This window comes from Mobula hypostoma, chromosome 10 (genome assembly GCF_963921235.1).
Source record: "Mobula hypostoma chromosome 10, sMobHyp1.1, whole genome shotgun sequence".
NCBI lineage: Eukaryota > Metazoa > Chordata > Chondrichthyes > Myliobatiformes > Myliobatidae > Mobula > Mobula hypostoma.
Window position 1 is genome coordinate 93,302,173 of NC_086106.1, and position 21,522 is coordinate 93,323,694.

At 37.7% G+C, this 21,522-nt stretch overlaps 1 long non-coding RNA gene across 1 annotated transcript in view; it reads right to left on the reverse strand.

The window, feature by feature from the left end:
* Nucleotides 1–20,531: 20,531 nt before the first annotated feature.
* Nucleotides 20,532–21,522, reverse strand: part of LOC134353374 (uncharacterized) — a 380,430-nt gene continuing 379,439 nt past the window's right edge. The window contains exon 5 of the long non-coding RNA XR_010019602.1: nt 20,532–20,866. This is a non-coding gene — a long non-coding RNA (uncharacterized LOC134353374). The remainder of the gene's footprint in view (nt 20,867–21,522) is intronic.

The following is a 21,522-nucleotide window of genomic DNA, read 5'->3' on the forward strand; positions in this document are numbered from 1 at the left end:
GTAACTTGCCTTTCCTTTCCTTTCTCTTCATAAAACATGGTGACGTGTGAGAAATACAAAAGATTTTGGAAATCTTGACCAGCAGACACAAAATGCTGAGAATCTCAGCAAGGCATGCAGCATCTATGGAGGGAATAAACAGAAAATGTTGAAGGATCTCCGCCCAAAATGTTAACGGTTTATTGTCCTCCAAAGATACTGCTGACCCATTGAGTTCCTTCTGCATTTAGAGTGTGAGAAACTGTTTCATCACAGCCTGCTGTCCCCAGGCCCAGCACTAGAAGCTTCCTGAAATAGCCCTCTTACTTGTGAGCTTACACTTCTTTGAAATTCAGCAGGAGCCAAACCTCTTTCATTGTGTGGCCTGGGAACTAAGACCTTGTGGGCATTTCGCTACAGAGTGACCAGCTACTTGCTTGCTACCTTTGTTGGAGTCATGCGCATAGGACTAAGCAACATGCCAAGTCTCTTGGTGACCTGTCAATATTCAGGGAGCATTTTATTAATCAAAATTTACTTATATCACCAATTATTCCAAAATTCACCTGCTACACTGATTAAAAATGGATATTACCTCAGTATATATTTACTGTAATTTATTGTTTTTATCATAATGTATTACAATGTACTGCTGCTGCAAAACAACAAATTTCATGATATCTGCAAGTGATATTAAACCTGATTCTGAATCTGATTCTGAAATCAGCATAGAATCCACTTATGTAATTAGGACAATCTATGAGTTTCTGGCTCGTTCACAGAGTTATTACTAATTGCATCATTGTTCCTTGACAGACATCTTTGTATCCTCTTTAGCCACATTTGAGGTCCCTTGGGGCTGGGAAATAGGAAGTATTATTAAGAAAGACAGCACAGTTTTGTCTCAATCCTGCATACCCAACCTGGAACATCTAGCGGTCAAATGTCATCCATTTTATGTGTTGAGGGAGTTTCCCACCATCACCTTGATATCACTGTACATTCCACTTCTGGCCAAAACCAGTCAGGCATTAGAGGAGCTGAGCACCATGATCAGCAGTCACGAAACAGTGCACCCTGATGCCCTCACTATAATTGTGGGAGATTTCAATCAGGCTAGATTAAAGATGTCCCTGACCAACAACTACCAATATATCAGCTGTGGAACCAGAGGAGCCCACATACTTGGCCACTATTATGCCACCAGCAACAGCATGTACTGTGCCATCCCATACCTGCACTTTGGAAGGTCGCATCACCTAGCTGTTCTTCTACTCTTGTGTTCAGGCAAAAACTAAAGACCAGAGCATCAGTGGTGAGGACCAAGGAAGCATGGTCAAGGGAGGTGTAAGAGCACTTACAGGACTGCTTTGAGTCAGTGCACTGGACAACATTCAGGAATTCATTTCTGAATCTGAATGAATTTGCCACAGCTGTCACTGACTTAATCAAGATCTGTATGGATGAGTGTGTGCCTTCAAGAACATACCAGACATACCCAAATCAAAAGCCATGGAAGAACCAGAAGACTCACAGTCTGCTGAAGGCTAGATCTGTGGCATTTAAGACTGGAGATCCAGAAATGTACAATAGGGGCTGGTCAGAGGCTCGAAGTTTTCGGACGGACTCAGAGTCCGCTGCGGTCCAGTGCTTCCAGTGGTGCTGCATCGGCAAGTTGGTGGTGCTTGGAGGTTCATGGCAGGGAGAGTTCCTCCCTTCTGCCATCTGCGTGAGATGATGAGCCTATCGGGACTTTGAGACTATTTTTTTAATGTGCCCATGTTCTGCTCTTTATCAAATTATGGTATTGCTTTACACTGTTGTAACTATATGTTATAATTATGTGGTTTTGTCAGTTTTAGACTTGGGTTGTCCTGTGTTTTCTTGTGATATCATTCTGGAGGAACGTTGTATCATTTTTTAATGCATGCATTTCTAAATGACAATAAATGAGGACTGAGTGTCCTCATAATCTAATCTAATAATCTAATAAATCCAGATATAATCTATGAAAGGCTATTCTAAGAGCGAGAAAAAAGCAATTCCAATTGAACGATTGATGTTAGAAACAGAATTGGACGCATGTCAGTTCTGACAAAGTTTGCAGGCCATTACTTCCTATGAGGCAAAACTTAACATCATGAAAGGCTGAGATGCTTCACTCCCAGATGAACTGAACACCTTTTATGCACGCTTTTAGAGAATAAAACTAACTTGTGCGAATCCCTGCAGCATCTGCTGACCCTGTGATATCTGTCTCAGATGCTGACTTCCGAACATCTGGATGGTGTACGTGGTAGGGCTTCGAAAACCTGTGACAACCAACTGGCAAGAGTGTTCAAGGTCTGTTCACTCCTGCAGTCGGAGGTCCTCACCTGCTTCGAAGGGGCAACAATAACACTAGTGCACACGAAGAGTAGGGTGAGCTGCCTCAGTGATTATCCCAGTTGCACTTACATACTCTATATCATGATGAGCTCTTTTGAGAAGGTTGGTCATATCTAGAGTCAACTGCTGCCTGAGCAAGTACCTGGACCCACTGCAGTTTGCTTATCACCACAATAGGTTCTCAGCGGATCCAATCTCACAGGCTCTCCACTCGGCCTTAGATCACCTGGACAATAGAATACCCTATGTCACACAGTTTGAAGTCCTGGGAGTAAACATCTCTGATAATCTATCCTGAATCCAACTTATTAATGCAATTACAAAGAAGCCACTACAGCAGCTATATTTTATTAGGATTTTGCAGAGACTTAGTACATCACCAAAGAGTCTAGCAAACTTCCACAGATGTAATGTGAAGAACATTATAACTTGTTGCATCGTCATCTCGCATGGAGGGGGTCACTACATTGGACTGGAAAAAGCTGCAGATATTTGCAAACTCAGCCAGTTCCATCACAGGTATTAGCCTCCCTAGCATCAAGGACGTCTTCAAAATGCATTACCTCTTCTCATACCCACTTCTCATCTACCAAGAAGGAGAACCAGGAGCCTGATGACACACACTCAACATTTTAGGAACAGCTTCTTTCCCCCCATCATCAGATTTCTGAATGGACAATCAACACTGCCTCACTATTTTTTTTCTTTGTTCTTTTTTTGAACTACTTATTTATATTTATATTTATATTTTATATATATATAAAATTGCTTATTGTATTGAACTACTCATTTATATATATATATATATATATAATTGCTTATCTTTTATTATCTGTTGCAGTGCACTGCTGCAAAACAACAAATTTCTTGACTTACGCCAGTGATATTTAACTTGACTCTGATTCTGAATCAACCAAAGAAGTTATAGATAAGTGAATCTTTCATCAGTGCTTGGGAAATTATTGGAAAAGATTCTCAGATGTGAGATCTACTTGCATCTAGTGATGAAAAATCTTACTAGGAATAGTCAGCATGGCTTTGTGTAGGGGTGGTATTACTAATTTGACTGAGTTTTATGAGGAGGTGATGAAGGCTGGACAGTGCACTGTGAAAGGGAGGACTCTTATGAGTCGTCATATTCAGAGGGACCTTGGGATGCAACTCTATAGCTCCGTGAAAGTAGATACAGTGTGTTGCCTGCTTACCTTCTTTGGTCAGGATGTTGAGTATAGAAGTCAGGAAGTGATGTGACAGTGTATAAAACTTTAGCTAGCCCATGTTTGGAACTTTGTGTGCAGTTTTTGTTCCTACATTACAGGAAGGATAAAGAGGTTTTGGAGAAGGTGCAGAAACAGCTCACAAGGGTATTTCCTGGATTAGAGAAAATCGGTTATAGGGAGAGGTGAACAAACTTGGTGTGTTTTCACTGGAGAGTCAGCTGCTACGGGTGACCTGATGGAAGTATATAAATTTATGAGAGAGAGACAAGGTAACTAGTCAGAATATTTTTCCCAGGGAGGAAATGTCAAATATTAGAGAGCATAGCTTTAAGGTGAGAGGAGGGAAGTTTTTAAAGGAGATTTACGAGACAAGATTTTTTACACAAAATATGGTAGGTATCTAGAACATGCTACCAGGGGAAATTCAGGATGCAGATACAATTATAACATTCAAAAAGCATCTAAACAGGCAAATAAAAAGACAGGGACTGGTGGGATTTGGTCTATAAGGAGACAGATTGGAGTGGCATCACAGACAGCACAGATATTGTGGGCTGAGGTGTCTGCTAGTGTGTTATACTATTCCATGCTTAGACCTATGTAACAGAGATTTTTGCTTTTAACTTGAGCTATGATTATTTAGTTCCATGACTAATTAGCATAGAGGTCCAGTCCAGTCTCATTTAACGGTCAAGGCCTGAAATGTCGATGGTTTTCTTTTCTCCATAGATGCTGCCTGACCAGCTGATTCCTGCAGCATTTTGTGCGTGTGTTCTGGATTTCCAGAATCTGCAGAATCTCCAGTGTCTGTGATTAATCTCACACCTTCTCACTGGCCCTACAGGTCAAGCAAGCACAAAGCAGAAAAGGTCCTATGCTGAAACCTTAAAAAAATGCCAAAATACATACCTGTTGCTCAGTGACCGACAGGTCATGATTGCATGTGACTGACTATATGGAAAGCTGTCTCACAGTATCATTGTCTATGTACATCTGCTTTCATAATTAGATGAATGCCATGAGACCTTGGGCCATGACCTTGCTAAAGACATAGACAACAGCAAATTATTTACAAAAACCATTTGCTGCACAAAGCTTCCCTCTATGTTAATTAGATTTTAATTTGAAACACAGAGACAGTTTCAGACTTCAATTTCCTCCAAATCAAAGGCTGGGTAAACTGAACCTTTGTCTTTACTCCCTTCACAGAGGCCAATCCTATGCTATTGACCATCCCCCTCCTTGACCACTATCTCAGATTGAAACAGATGCTTGCAACAGTCTTGTTCAATTTTCCTGGGAAATTATCTTATGAACGCATAACCTAGAGCTTCAATAGGTTCATTGTTTATAAGTAGCAGCCTTGTCAAAGATACAATGTGATGAAGGTCAGGTTCTGATTCATAGGAAGTGCAAGCTTGCCTATGAAAATTGTTTTATCAATGGCATGGATAGTTTGAAAACAGCACTGAATTATAATCACAAGAGATTCTGGAGATGCTGGAAATCCAGAGTAACTCATACAAGATGCTGGAGGAACTCAGCAGGTTAGGGGCATCAATGAAGAGAAGCTGACTTTGGGGCCAAGACCCTTCATCTGAGCTCCTGTAACATTCTGTGTGAGTGTTACTGAATTGTAATACTGAGTTCAAGCCTCTAAACTTCTTTCTCTCTGAGACTTATAAATTCTGTGGCACTTTTCAAGGAAGCAACTGGTGATCTCTCTGTGGTGCAAGGCACTCTAATTGTCAGCTCTATTGTCATATCTAATACTGCCTCATGAATGAGGCACCAACGTTGATGATACATTGGATTAAAGCAGTTTCCTATCTCTAGTCTGATTAATCAAAACCGAGAACCATAATCACCTACCAGTCAGATTAGTATTGGCTGCACTGACATAATGTACCCTCTTCATCTTTGATATCTTATGAATCGCTTGTGAAAATCTCTGCTAATTACTGCCTTTGCATTAAGAGAAGTGATGGGTCTATCTAAAGGTAGCATTTTGTATTTCTCCTTTCAACTATAACGACGAACTTTAATTCAACGAATAAGTAAAGAATATGTTTGAAATCTGAAATAAAAAGAGAAAAATCCGGAAATACTAAAAATTCAGACAGCATACAAACTAAGAGAAGCAGTGCACATTTTAACTCAATAAACCCATCATTGGAAAGGTTATTAACCTTTCATATGTGACCTTCCAAGGTCGATCAGATGAAAGGTCATTGCTCCGAAACATGAGCATTTATTTCTGTATGGATGATGCACAGCACATACACCTATTGAATATTTGTATAAAATAACACTGAACTCAATCATTTTGATTGCTATTAGTTAAATTTTCTAATACTGCCTCATGAACAAGGCACCAATGTCGATGACACATTGGATTAAAGCAGTTTTCTATCTCTAGTCTGATTGATCAAAACTGAGAACCATAATCATCTACCCAGTCAGATTAGTATTGGCTGCACTGATACAACGTATCCATGTGGGCACGTGGCCAAGTGGCTAAGGCATTGGACTAGCGACCTGAAAGTCGTGAGTTCGAGCCCCAGCCGAGGCAACGTGTCGTGTCCTTGAGCAAGGCACTTAATCACACATTGCTCTGCGACGACACTGGTGCCAAGCTGTATGGGTCCTAATGCCCTTCCCTTGGACAACATTGGTGTCGTGGAGAGGGGAGACTTGCAGCATGGGCAACTGCTTGTCTTCCATACAACCTTGCCCAGGCCTGCGCCCTGGAGAGTGAAGACTTTCCAGATGCAGATCCATGGTCTCGCAAGACTAACAGATGCCTCTAGTTAAATTTTCATTTGAAATAAGGCCATTATCTAAATCTGTGTCATTACTCCATTTGAATCTAAAAGACAACTTGGTTCTAGGACGTAATATTGTGGGAAAGTATCCTGGAATTACTGAGGAATTTTACAATCTACCATCATATCCTTAACTATTCCCCATTTCTATCCATTACTTGCTTTAAGGTTTGACAGGTAACTTAGATGACTAACCACTTTCACCTAGCATTTCTGAAGCTGAATTCAAAAGCAATTCTGTTGTGAAGTGTAATACTTCATGTTCAGTACCATAATCTTTTGTTCTCCTGTCACACAATTTTCATGCATCATTTGGCTGCTATCTTCTTCTGCCAAAACCCAGTTCAAAGTAAGGTTCTGTACACTAAAGAACACCTGGGCATATCAGAATTTTGACCATAAGTGTCTTTGAGTAAGCCATAACCTTAAATACCTCAATTTAATATGTACTCCATGTGGAGCATATTACTGACTCAATTACACTTGTTGTTTTAGTTTAATAGGGCTGTGGTTATAGCTGGATAATTCAGTAATTAGAATGTAATTCAGAGTAATACCTTCTTAATTATTACACATTATTTTGTTGTAATGTGATCTAATTACAATGATAATTAATGTATAGTTCCCTCTTGGTTTGAATGGTGAACTGATCATTTTACTGAGCTAAATAGACAAAAGGATCAAAGGACTGATCTTCAGTCTACAAGGTATTAGATGATTGTAACTGGGCAATTGTAGACGTGTAAGAAATTGCTTTGGCATTAATGAATCGAAGATGGAAAATGATGTTGCAAACTACATTTTGTAGTGCTCAGTCTAGAAATGGCACCTAATTGGTTGTCATATGAGGACAGGATCGGGATGGGGAGTAATGGCTTCTGAGCATTCACTGTCCAGGCAGCTACAATGAAGCAATAGAAGAAATATTAGATATGAACTGCCCTAACCCTTATTGGAGTTTGCAGTGACTCCCCATCAAGCCTCTTACAGCGAAGGTCTAGCTCTTCACTAGGTTTGAGACTTAGTCTTTCCACGGCATTGCAAAATCTTGACTTCCAGTGCAGATAACTGTTGGGCTGGTTGTCAAACATATTTAGTCCTGCTGTGACTAGGTCTTGACAAGTCAGATACCAAGCAAAATCTAATGCACCTATAGCTCCTGAATGAGGGCACTGTGGAGACTGGATTGCCAAATGTGTGTGCTGGGATTGATGGGAGTTCAGTCTGTCCGTGTCTGTGCAGATGGGGTTGGCCTCAATAGTAACACTTGACTGAAGTCTTTGCTGTGATGAAACTGCAGAAGGGGTTGTTGTGGGTCATTACCACTGTAAACCTTGACTGTCAATACAAATGTAAACAGCTTCTCGTTGTATGGTCTCTTTTATAGCCAAAGTGTGTTTGGACATTTTCTTTAGTAAGCTGCATTGGCTGTTGTGACAGCAAACCAAGACTAATTCTGTTTGTAGGCTCACCACTGTCTGAATCAGCTGCTGCTTCATGCAGCTTTGCCTCTGCTAAACAGGCTCAGCCTTACACTCTTCCTTGGATGCACTTGATGTGCGCTCTCTCCACTTGCACTCTATCTATGTCTACTCAAGCTTTATCTCTGTCTGAGTGAACATTCTCTATTTGCATCACAACTTCACATTTAGTATAAACCACTTTTGTTCTTGCTATCCCGGCTCTGGCTCATGCTGTATTTCTGTTAATCATGAATTAATTTCAACGTCACAAGGACACAACCAATGCGGCCATTCCAACCTCACTTCCAGGTCTTGGCAAACGATGTTGTTCAGGTCAGAAGCTGACATTGTTGTGTATGGCATTCAGATGAGTCTCCAGCCCACGGATGATGCTCTTGAAGTTGAGCTGTCTTTCCACTCTACTGCCCTCGCAGTGCAGATATACAGTACAACACCATGCAGTGAGTTAAACACCTTCTCAAGATGGAAGCTTCCCTCACAGTTTTTAATGAGATGTAACCTGTGAAACTGCAGAGAATTAAGTAAAACACATGTTAAATTCAATACAGGATCATTACGTGCCTGAATATACTAATACAGACAATTATTCCTGCAACCGGTGTTAACCAAAGTAATATACACATGCATCACTCAATAACTATGCCATGTAAACAAGAGTAAACTCATGGCACAATCTTAATAATGATAATTGATAAACATAATAGTTCCTTCAAATTATATCTACTAAATGTTCACTGATATTAACAAAACTTAAGATTCACAGATGTTGCTGTTTCATGGGCAAATAAAGAGAGAACAGAGATAAATGTCTTTCCACCTGTGCTTTAAATTGAAATTAAATTAACCTGTGCAGGAAATGATATAAAAAGCATCACTTACGTATAGGAAGTAATGATCATACAAAATGAACTGTGAATCTAAAGGCCAGAACAGGTTCATCAAAAGCTATTTCATTTAAGTAAGGTGACATGAAAATAAGTGGGCCTAATTAAATGATAAATAACAGAAATCTAACCAATTTACACATTTCTTAAAGATACAGGTTACAGAATCAACCAGCATTTTATTATCGGAGTCAGAATCTGATTTATTATCACTGTCTTAAATAATATAAAATTTGTTGTCTTGCGGCAGTGTAAAGTGTAACGTGTAAAGTACAGTGTAAAGACATAAAATTACTATAAATAAATAAATAAATAATGTTCGAGATAATCACTATTATACCTTTGATCAATGGTCATAACAGGTAGAGCAGTATTAGTGATATTTTTCTATTAAAATGAAGAACTGTGTGGCTTCTATCTTAAATAAAGTTCATTAGTTTTCCACAAATCACCCATCAGCACATGGCTATTCTATTTTAAAATATAAAGCCATTGATTTTGTAATCAATAAGGCCATTGATTTTGTAATCAAGCTCAATTATCACATGGAACATTTGCAGATGACTGAAAAAACATTTAAAAATTCCTGATAAAAGCTGTACAAAACAAATTAACTTTTCATTCAAGTTGCTGCCACTGACAACTCCTGGTCATCAACTCCAGCTCAAAAGACATGCAAGGGTAAATGCGATTGTTCACAGCCTAAATAATAGATTTGACACTTCCTACGTTCCAAATTCCATAAATTACAGCTCATCCAGAAAATGAACGCTTCATATTCAGACCCATTTCTCAGCACCTGTATGTGCTAGGCTATTTTAGCTTCAAGTCTGCCTGCAACTTAGGCTGATAATTTGCATCCTTATGTTTGAAACTTTTTTCAGCTGCATGCCCTTCTACCTCTGTAATTTCCTCTAAAAAATAACGATCCACAAAATTCATTTGCCTATAAATTATTTTTGTGTATCTCAGCTTCCCTCAGCCTGTTATCTGTCTAAGCAGTTGAAATCACTCCCTGAAGATTTTTTCCTCTTTTCCTCCTAAGATCCATTTTAAAACCTACCTCTCTAACCTAGCTAGTATTTGGGTTAATGTGAATCGCTGGGTCCAATTATGCTCTTATTGGAATCTTGGGATATGTTCCTGCATATACTGTATTACTGAATTGTTTTCTACTATCAAAATCTTCGGTCAAGGTTACTATCGATGGAATAATTCACTACTTTATATAATCAAACACAGAAAATTAACCACTTATTCACTTGGGCAGGCAGAGGGTAAATGAAAGGCTCATCATTTAATCAAAAGGGTAGGGTTCACTCCTCCCCACTTCATTTGACGTAATTAACCGATAACGTTGTTCTTTTGCCCTGAGGACTGAGTGTAACTCTTCCTCTGGCTCTCTAATTCCCCACAGTGTGCAATTTCCTTCCCTCCAATTGAGTGCTGGGATTTTAATCAGAGTTAATAGAGATAAAACAGGATTCCTGTCTGAGAGACAATTATCTCCACAGAAACCTTTCATGAATCTTTCATGATATATTAATGTTTACAGAGTATTCGGTGGAAAAAATGTCCCTGTTCTATAATGCTAATTTCATCTCTGGGAAAATATTGGCTCTGAATAGGTGCCTCATTCCTGTAATATTAGGTATAATTATATTTTAATTGTTCAATAAAATTTAGCATGTCTGAATGATAATATTCTAATCAGTCCACTAGTGCCTTATTTAAGCCTGAATTGTCGACAACCAGACATTAAATGTCTGGGGGTGCTCTGTGCCATGCGGATACTGTTGGTGTTGGTGTCAGACTGGTCTGTTCGATTCTTCAGCAGCTCAAAAAATCAGTGTTGCACCTGTTTTTGAGAAGTGAATGTAACAGGTGGTGCAATATACTGAGACAGAAGCTGATCTATTCATGCACCTTCCTGTGATCTTTCTCAAACCAGCTGCATTGAGCATCTCCTTATCTCCATCATACCAACGTTCAACTCCGACACTCTCCACATGCCCTCTTGATACCAAAACTGAAAGTACCTTTTTGCAGTCTCTGCTGCATCTACCATTGCCTTGTCTGCAAAACCAAACTGCTTTGAAGGCATATCCCTGATGAAATCCAGCATTATTTCTTTGGTTCACAGGTGATTGCTCCTTTTGCATTAAACTGCATTGCTTTACTCACTCAACATCCTGAATTCACTAAACCTAGATTATCTACTAATCCATCTGACTGATAAGTATAAAATATACATTCCCACGTCAAAGCCCCTCAAGATTTAACCTTTCTGTTTTTTTCTACAGCAATCCCTGGAATAACCTGAGATTATCCAAATCTAACCCCTTGCATCTTAAACTCTGAAATTCCTCCTTAAACCTTTCAACTTCTCCTGCTTTTTGAGCTCTTTAAAATCTATCCAATCTATCAAATATTTAATCTTATTGTTCAACACCTGTTTGGATCAACAACAGTTTTCTGATTATGTGTTCAGATCATACCTTGGAAAGACATACATAAAAAGCATTTCCCTTGAAATTTAACACCAATTTTTATGCATGAAACAATTAATCACAAAATCTGATTGGTTACATAATACACAATGAAACATTGACTTTTGGTTACATGTACGTGAGGTGCCTCTGTACAGAAGCCCCAGGCCACCGAGCAGTGAAGTATATTTGGCATTGCTGTCGCAAGGTTACTGCATGAAAATATGTGAGAAACGATTTGGATCTCATCTAGAAAAGTGTCAGTTAACCAGAATATTTTCTCTGTCATTGACTTGTTTTTCCTTGAGCCCACTCTTTGATGTAGTAATCCCCGTTTAGAATTGATATTTTTTAAATCTCCTGTCATGGTGGCTATATGTATACAGTATTTGTGTTTCTAATATTGCTCTTCAGGTTGAACATGGTTATCACCTGTTAGTGTAATCACTTCACAAATACATTAAGACACAGTATATAATAGATCCAGAGAGGGGGCATTATTGTTTGCAAGTTAAAATGCTAGCATTTCCACATATTAAGTTTTGAGCTATGGCTGCAAAATGTGTTTTCCTTCATTGTGATTGTTAACTTGTTTCAAAGCAAGCATACCACATGGCTTTCCTGACCAATTGGATTGCAGTCTATTCCAGTTCATAAACGCACCCCAGTAACCATGGTATCAGTCTGAGAATCAAGTCTTTGCATGGAATTGATCCAACTCCAGTTTGCATTTCCACAAGCAATTCTAGACCACTCTATCAATGTAACTTAAAGTAAGGGAAAGACACAAGCACTGGAAATCTGAAATAAAAGCTTAGAACACTAGAAATACTCATAAGTCAGACATCCTCGATGAAAACAGAAATAAAATGTAATTTTGAGTAGAAAATCTTTGTTAGACCTGAATCACTGACTCTGTTTCTTTTTCCACAGATGCTGCCTCATCAGATCAGCCTTTCAGCGTTTTCTATTTGTACTTTAAGTATGCTTGCCGCTGCTTTATTGTTACCCCTTCTTATATTCTCTGAAATGTTTTCATTACTGAGGCCCCTCTTCTAGTCCCTTTAATCCATGCACACTAAATTTTCTTTGCTAATCACCAAGCTGATACTACAACTCCCCTAAGTACAATACCTTCCCATCAAAACCGTTCTATGCCATTCCCTTCTCAAAAAAGGCATTCTCAATCATTCTGCCTTTTCAAATTATCACCCCAACTCCAACCTCTCTTTCCTTTCAAATCTTTTCAAGTACTTTCAACTTTTGTGCCTATACTTCCCACAAAGAACATTGGATGTACCCAGCAGGTCAAACATTTCAGGTTCTCGTTTGCTATTCCTATGTCATGTGACTATTACTGCAACTCACTTTTTTTCTGCATTCCAGCAGTATCAAAGGTCAACCATAGATTCATTAGAATGCTGAAGAGGATCAGGAAATTTGACAGATAAAGTCCTTCGCATTCTAGGAGCAGCATGGCTGTCTCGCAAATTGCGTGAAAGCTTTGTGGTTACAAGGAAAAATGGCAAAATTGAACCCTGAAGGTTCTTCTCCTGACAGGTGCTCAGAAAGTTTGGATCAAAGGGAGGCTGGAGGATGCCTGGCAGTTCTATTTGCTTGCTAGACAGCAGCCTTCAAATAGCTAATTTGAAAGTAAAATGAAAGCAAGGAGGTGAGTAGAAGTTTGTAATCAGGTGAGAGTAAAAGTGAAAACAAACTAGAGACTCTATCACTGCACCACCATTTTGTATTCAAGCAGCAGAAAGCTTCATAGGCAGCCTGCTAATGCATGAAAATACTTCTGAGTGGTTCACACCCTTTGTGGTGAGGACAGAGATATCTTTTCATGGGCAGCAATATTCTTGAGTGGAACACAGTGCTGAAATTGTACAGACGTTGAATGCTACAGTGAAAGAGCATAAGAGAGCAACATTACTTACAGCAAAAAAAACTGAGGTGCATCATATACCTATTAACTTAAAAGCCTTACAGAAAGCTCCAAGTATCCTGCTCACAGCGGTAATTTTGAAGTCAGAAAAATACTTTAACCCACACCCATTTAGATATAGCAGAGAGCTATGAATTAGGCAAACACAAACAAAATCTGGGAGTGATTACATTGTCACATTAGAGACCTATCAAAGTGTTGTAACTTTGGTAAGTTTTTTGATCACACATTGGGAAACATAACCATGTGTAGTCTAAAATTTGAAAAGATCCAGTAGAATCTGTTGGGCACAGAAAAACTGAAGTTTGATTTGGAGTTTGGGAAAAGGCAACCTAGGATACCTGTGACTTCATCCATGTTGGACACAAATCTATTGATTGGCCAGCAAACAAATGATAGCTTCTTAAAACTTTGTCACAGGAACAAGGCAGCATTATTTTGCTGCAAGAGACACAAGCCATTGTTATAGTGTATTTAATAATCAGTTCCCATATACTTGTTCTTCTAAGGAATCTGCTCTATGTCAGAAAAAAAAGACTTTTATCAGGAGCTTGTAAAACTCAGGTTCAGAATCAAGTTTAATACCATTGGCAGATGTCATGAAATTCGTTAACTTTAGAGCAGCAGTACAATGATATACATGATAAATAAATAGAGATAAAAACTGAATTAGAGTAAGTACATATATGTCTATTAAAGAGTTCAGTTAAAATAAGTAATGCAAAACAAAAGAAATAAAAAAGTAATGAGGTGGTGTTCATGCATTCAATATCTCATCACTAAACAAAAATAACTGAACAAAGGATGACATTTAGGACCATTGAATCAAGTGCAACTTTACCAGAGGCAGAAAAAAATTCAATCAGAAGTCCCACAAATGGAATCTATACATTTTTACAATTGCTGCAGATGGCAATGGATTTACTTTATAGCATCTATGTCATAAGCATATATTCCAGAACTTTTAAGATTATGTTCTAATTGATAGAAAGTCATCAGTGTAAAAGATCTATGCACTTAATAACCTTAATAAAGAACAAGATCAGCCTTGAGTTGTATAGAGGATAGGTTTTGAAACCCCAGAGACATACGTAATGCACAGCATAACTTAATGGCTAGAACTTCAAGTTACCCACAGTTGCTGTAAATTACACTAGACAACCAGAGGTAACAGACAAAAATTGTTTAACAAGACCAGAAATTGATTGGGCAAAAGTATTTATTGCTCAACATGATGCTCTATCTGGATTAATACATGAATTGGCTGATATTCATGCTGCAGTTTTGTGTACAATTCACTGTATAAGATAGTGATAGAGCAGATCCACTAACTTTGAGAGGACCGACCAACCTGGACAAGTTCAAAAATGAAGTTTAAATCCATATTATAATCAGACAATTGAATTATCATCTGACCAAGGATGTTTAAAATTGTCATATTGCATCAAGTTATCATTTTAAATGTCTTCAGGAAAATGACTGTAGCTGAGTTGCACACCACATGCACTGGAATCATCTGTATAAAGGCTATTGCCAAGAGATTTATGTCATGACTGAACATTGATAAAGAGCTGGAAAAAGTTGTGTCCATGTGTACAGTTTGCTGGGAATGTAGAGTAATATTACCTAAAACACCATTTTAACCAGGGAAATGGCTGATTTGAGTATTCCAATGGTCCATATCAATTCTCGTCAAAAAGTGAAGAATCATTTCCTTGTGTTCAACAGTACACATTCTCATAGTCTGAGAAGTAGAATGCAGAATATACCACAGAGGAGTAAAGAAGCATCTTTACTGAGCCCAGAACACCAGCAGAAATAGTCAAAAATACTCCTCTTTTGCATGCATTTGGAAGTCTTATTGAATGAACATTCCGAATATCTTTTGGCTCCCTTGGTATTACTGTGCTCCCAATGGGGCAGTAGAGAATCTAAACGTCTGTTCAAAAGCCCAAGACGTGAATGCTGCAAGATAATGCAAACATCATGATGAATTAACTAACCTCTTATTTAAATATATTGGGAATCCATAGTCTATTCCAGATTTATTCCAAAGGACCTTCTACTGCATCCTTATGTTTGCACCTTGCCCAGTTATTTGTTTCCAATGGTGGTGCTTTGATCTCCTACCATTGTACTGACAATGAAGCTGGACTTATAACTATACTGACATTAATCTATGGTAGTACAAAGATTACCATCATACTAACTACATTCCCTGCAGAATGACTGCTCAGACTGGACAAACTGCACATGAGATATAATGACAATGACCAGTCACAATATACTGTTGTCTTGAGAACCTTAATAATAAAGATATTAGAAAGTTTAAAAGAGATTTTAGAGTTGAAGAACATGGTTGGTATCAACTTAGCACACACAAAATAAAATGAATCACATGCAAGAGAGCACAATCCAAGGAAAATAAGCACAAAATTTGTCCATGCAGCCAGTCTAGAGTCAGAGCAGAGAGCACAAGGAAATTAATCAAATAAAGTCAATCTCACTGATATAGGTAACCCCTTATCGGTAAGATTCTTGCAATATCTCTGTCCAGTTCTCTCTAGAAACACTTCTCACTTCTGCACTCATAAATAAAATTTGATTTATTGTCTTTTCTGGGCTCTCTAAAATTGAACCTTCCTTTAATGTTAAGAAGTTAATCTTCTTTCTTGCCCCTTTGAGTGGCATTGTCTATTTGTGGGGAGTTTAGAGTTGGTAGTACAACACAGTGTTATCTTTACAAAGGTAATTTGTCATTGTAATGGTGGGACAGGAACTAGGAATCCATGGGAAAACTTTGTTGCAAAATTTAATTATCACAAGATAGTGCACACTCCTTTGCTAAAAGTTCGCAATAGAATTCCTTTGATAGACAAACAAGATGTCTTTTTAAGATGTCTTTTGGAATGACTAAGGTGAATCATAAGTTAAACATCTTTGTGGTTATTCTGATCCAGTTGCCAGGTCTGGACCTACCACCCCCCACCCCCCACTGTGCCTTAGTGGTTACATATTCATTTTTATTCACATTTGGTTTCATAATTTAAAAAATATTTTTACACTCACAAGCAATGTCTCCTCTATTTTTTCCAGCTGTGTGGACCAACCAACGATCATGAAACTTCTACACGGCGTGAAAATTGCACGGCACTTTAAATGATATTTTTTGTAATAGGCATACTATGAATATTTAGAATAAAAATTGAAAACTCACATACATTTGATTTTATTTATTAATTGAAGGGTACAATGAAATACAGTAAAACAAATACAATTTTTCACGTTTCATTAACTTTTAAACTAAGACAGTGTTGCCGATGGTTTATTACAATGAGCTACAAACTTCCATTCCGTGTGTATTGTTACAATTTGTAGCAGTGTTGTAACTTGAAACACTGACAATGTAAGTATATTGAAGCTCTAAAATGTTTCAAAGTAAAAGTCATAGTACATTTATTGTTTAGAAAACTTATGATTATATTCATTAACAATTAATTACAGGGTATTTCACAAATATGTCAACATAGATTTCAAAATTTTAGTAACATAATTTCAAAATTACTGTATATTAACACTACATAAAAGAAAATTCCAGCTGTGAGGCATGAAAGTCTATGTGTACAGAAACATTTCAGTTACAGCACGGCCAACATCAGCGCAGCTTAGAGGGAACAGAACTCACGAGGTGAATGTGTCACTTCTGCAGAGTGAAAGATAATGGTGGACAGTATCAACATGTAGATTTTCTAATTAAGGACATTATAAAGCTGCCTTCTTGTTGCCTCATCAACCACTTCTCATTTAAATGTAATACAGATTACCTACAGAGTAAATTTACATGTTTGATAAATTGAATTTGGTTGACAAGAAGTTTCTAAGCCTCATCTTTGATTATCATAAAGCACAAATTGCTTTAGTCCAAAAATATGCTTTAGCTCAGTTACTCCCACAAGATATTATGAATAGAAGCAGGAAAGCTTCCAAATTGCCGTCCTGCTGTTACTAATCATTGTTAAATTTGATTCTGGGAGAAGTATATCAATTTAGGTGATGAACATAAAAAGAAAGCCTGAATAGATGGGACACCTACAATTGAAGATGATGTTCTATTTTACCTTAAAACATCACGAACTATTATCACCTCATCTTATTTGTGCCATTTTTGTTCTTGTCATTTAATCACTCCCAATTTCAATCTTTTAGCATCTTCTTTTGCCCCAATTTCATGCAACTTTGTTTAAAAGCAGTCATTTCCAATTTCTTCCATTTCTGCACAACACGTAGACTATTTACCCCTTTTACAGAAAATGCCTGAATGTTGTTTCTGCTTATATTTCATATTTCCAGAATGTAGTTTTGATCCCTTCATTTCCACACTCTGCTGACTAAGCATTAGCTTTGCTGAGTTAGACGAAGTAACTCGTACTCTTCTGAATAAGCACTTACAGAGAAGTTAATAATTATGATGCTAAATACAAATATTTCTATGCAATTACTATTAAAATTCCTAACACTTTAAGAATAAAATGACATCCTGCTGATTTACGGTATTCTGGTGAATGGATTTTGAATCAGCTTGGAAAAACTGTTATTGCAGTTTCCCCACATCATCTGATGTAATTTCAGTAGAAACCAGATTATGTGTGTTGATCAGATGGCACTTGACAAAATTTCCTGTATATTAAATTTCATAGACTATATCTCCAACATTTTATATAAAATTGAGTAGCATTAGTAACAAAGAAATCACAGCAACTTGTTTCAGTCACACTAAATATATAATGTGGTTTACTGAATCTGGTCAGCAAATATTGAAGAGTTTAGAGGTGAAATTAATCTTTGGCAGTTGTGCATATTGGTGTTAGTCAATTGGCAGCTCATCTAGATTTCTATGAACTAGAGATTAACTGAATGTTGATGAACTAGATAAAGACCAAGCGATGTCAAATTAAGTAGATAACACATCTCCGGCAGTGGCTCCCTTTAAAGAGGCAGCCAGAAGAAACATCTTCTTCTAAAGATTATTGAACAAATGTTTTAAATATACAGTATGTGCTCACTGCTATTTGGGTATGTGTAGGTTCTGATAATCCACATTCCTACTTTAACCATATCTTTCTTTCCAAAATAACATTGAATTTAATAGTAATATTGGAGATCTCAGTGGGGCTGTTCCATTAAAACACCCACAGCACTCTGCAGGTTTTGTGTCACTACTCCCAACCACTTACAATACGTGATCAATTACCCCACTGGCTGCAAGCACCTTGCTCTTTATTTGCATCTCCTATAAAATAAAATTTACAATAATCAAAGATCAAAAATTAAGAAACATATAAAAAGTTTACTTTTTTTTTGCAGTTCCCATAATTCTGAGGACATGCCAGGTCATCTCTGTGAATTTTACATGGGCAAGCTGAGCAGACTGTCAGCCCATTACCAGAACACCAGGCAATCATTTAATCAAAGATCTCCAAACTTCATGGATTTACACAGGGAAATGAAGTTTGCTAACTAAGGCCAACTGGTCAATAAAGGAGTGCAGCGTTAGGATAGTGATCCAGTGAAATTACTCTCTCTGCTCTTCCCTGGCCTTTACTTGCAGGTTCTGTTCCAGTTGGAAGGATCAGACCTGCTAGAAAATGCATCCTTTAAGGGAAACAAGATAATAAAGGCATGTAATCATATTTCAGAGAAATGTGATATAGATATTCTAATTCATCTGTGACAAATATCATGTGGCTTCTTCAATCCTTTATTACCCACACTCTGCCATCAAAACTAAATTGTAGAGTATAGCACATGGCTATGGTGTTATAAAAGGTCAGAACCCAAGCTCCACTCTACCATATATTTAACTAATGATTTTTCTTCCTTATTTTATATGTCTGCAATAGATAATTAGTGAACACATCTTTTCGATCCTCTACCGTACATCACGGCTTTCAAAAACATGTTTATGCAGGCCTGATAACTGATCGTTTTAAATTGCAAAGCCAGCCAGAACCATAAAAAAGCATCTTTGTCCCTTTCATCTGCCTCCTAATTTGGGCTGATTAGAAGACTGCAGCGGTTGTGTCAGATTTGAGTAATTGCCTAAGTGAAAAAATCACAGGACAATTGTTGTAATTAATCATGTGAGGTGAGGCCTTTTTGATATCTGCTTCCTGTGTAACTTTAGAATTCCAGGCTCATTAAAGGTAGAATTTTTAACTCTGATGGGAGAAAAAGAAATGAGATGGACTTGGGGAGGGGGAGGAGGAGGGGACAGGGGAAATGTAAACCGGGAGAGAATATTGGGGGTGGAGTGGACAGGAGGAGACTGTCAATTAGGATCTTCAATTATTACTTTCTTTTCTTGCTATCTTTTCACAGGCAATATCTCTGAGTCCTGGTGTGACAGGTGCACCTCTTGCCTTGCCTTCTGACTAATGAGAGCCACATCTTCCATACACTAAGCCTCAGGTTGACAACACACAGGTCTTTGATCAATGAGATTTGATTTTGATTTTATTAGAAGTAATGTTCTCAGTCTTAAACCTAACACGATGACGTTTGAAACACAAATCTAATTTTTTCCTCTTGCTCCTGTGTCTCTTGTCATAGACGCATTAGTTACAGCTATAGCTCAGTTGCTAGCAAGCACCTTATAATTTAGAAGGTTATACTTCCCTCCCATTCTTGAAGTTACAATGATTCTAGAGGTTTCAGCACAAGGACTGGACCAACAATCAGTGCAATGTAAAGGGTGTTCGATACCATCTTTCAGATGAAACATTAAACTGAGTCTGTGTGTAATTTGTAGGTGGATGTTGAAGATTAAATGAAGAGCAGGGAATTATCCTTGGAGCTCTAGTCCTTATTTATCCCAAGCTCAGCATTACTAAAATGGGTGAATTTGTCATTGGTACATTGTTCTGTGTGGGATCTTATCTGCTACATTTCCTATGGACAGCATCCACCTGTCTTCAAGAGTGCCTGATTGACTATAAAGATATTTGGGATATCACAAAGGAACATATGTTATCATTTTTTTTAATACAAGAACTATTTTTAAATGAGAGTACCTAAAGGTCCAAGCAATCAAACTATTGCTAATGTACCCATGTTACAGTTATGAATTTTAAAAACAAGCAATATTCAGCTAATTGAAAATGTTTTATCGATCTGTTTCTTTTTCAAATACAGTGATTCTGGTTAATTGGGATGCATCAGGAACAGTACATTTTGGCCCAATTAAGCCATTACCCCAATCTGCTGAAGTTTCATGGAAATAGTTAAAATGGTATAAAAAAAGACAAGCTGCTGAGTAACAAGTTATGTAATTAAGTGATATACAGAACGATTTAGAACATTACCCCAGTACTACAAGAGTACTATAAAACAATGAACGGTGAATTAGTTCCTAATATTCAATGATGGAGAAATTAAATCAGTGTACGCTGCATGTTCCTTTGATTGACTGTAAATTAACAAAATCAGTGCAGATAAAGTACTGCCTTCATACAATGCATCCTCAAAATCTTCGGCTTCAGTGCAACACGCAAGATGATGGTCGATAACTTTAAATTCTGCATACTTCTTAACTTGTTGATGTAGTGAAATCATTTCATTTTCACCCCAGGCCATTTCTGAAATCTCCAAGCCTGAATGTTTGAAACCACAGTGAGCAAAACAGAATTAGAAACACAATCAGGTTTAATATCGTCAGCATTTGCCATGATAATTTCTGAATTATCTTACTACTTTAAAAAAGGGTAGAAAATAAAGTACAAAAAGAGTAGCAAATACAGCAACTAAGTGTTATATCTCAATGCACGGAGTATAAGGAATAAGGTGGATGATCTTCTTGCCCTTTTACAGATTGTAGGGTATGATGTTGTGGCCATCACTGAATCGTGGCTGAAGGATGGTTGTAGTTGGGAGCTGAATGTCCAAGGTTACATGTAATATCAGAGGAATAGGAAGGTGGGCGGAGGGGATGCCATGGCTCTGCTGCTAAAGAATGGAATCAAGTTATTAGAAAGATATGACATAGAATCAGAAGATGTTCAAGCCTTATGGGTTGAGTTTAGAAACTGCAATGGTAAAACGTTCCTGATGGCAGTTATATAGAGGCCTCCAAGCATTGGCTGGGATATGGACTACAATGGGAAATAGAAAAGGCGTGTCAAAAGGGCAATGTTATTATAATCATGGGAGATTTTAACATGCAGGTAGATTGGGGAAAATCAGGTTGGAAATGGATCTCAAAAGAATGAATTTTCTATATGTCTATGAGGCAGCTTTTCAGAGCAATTTG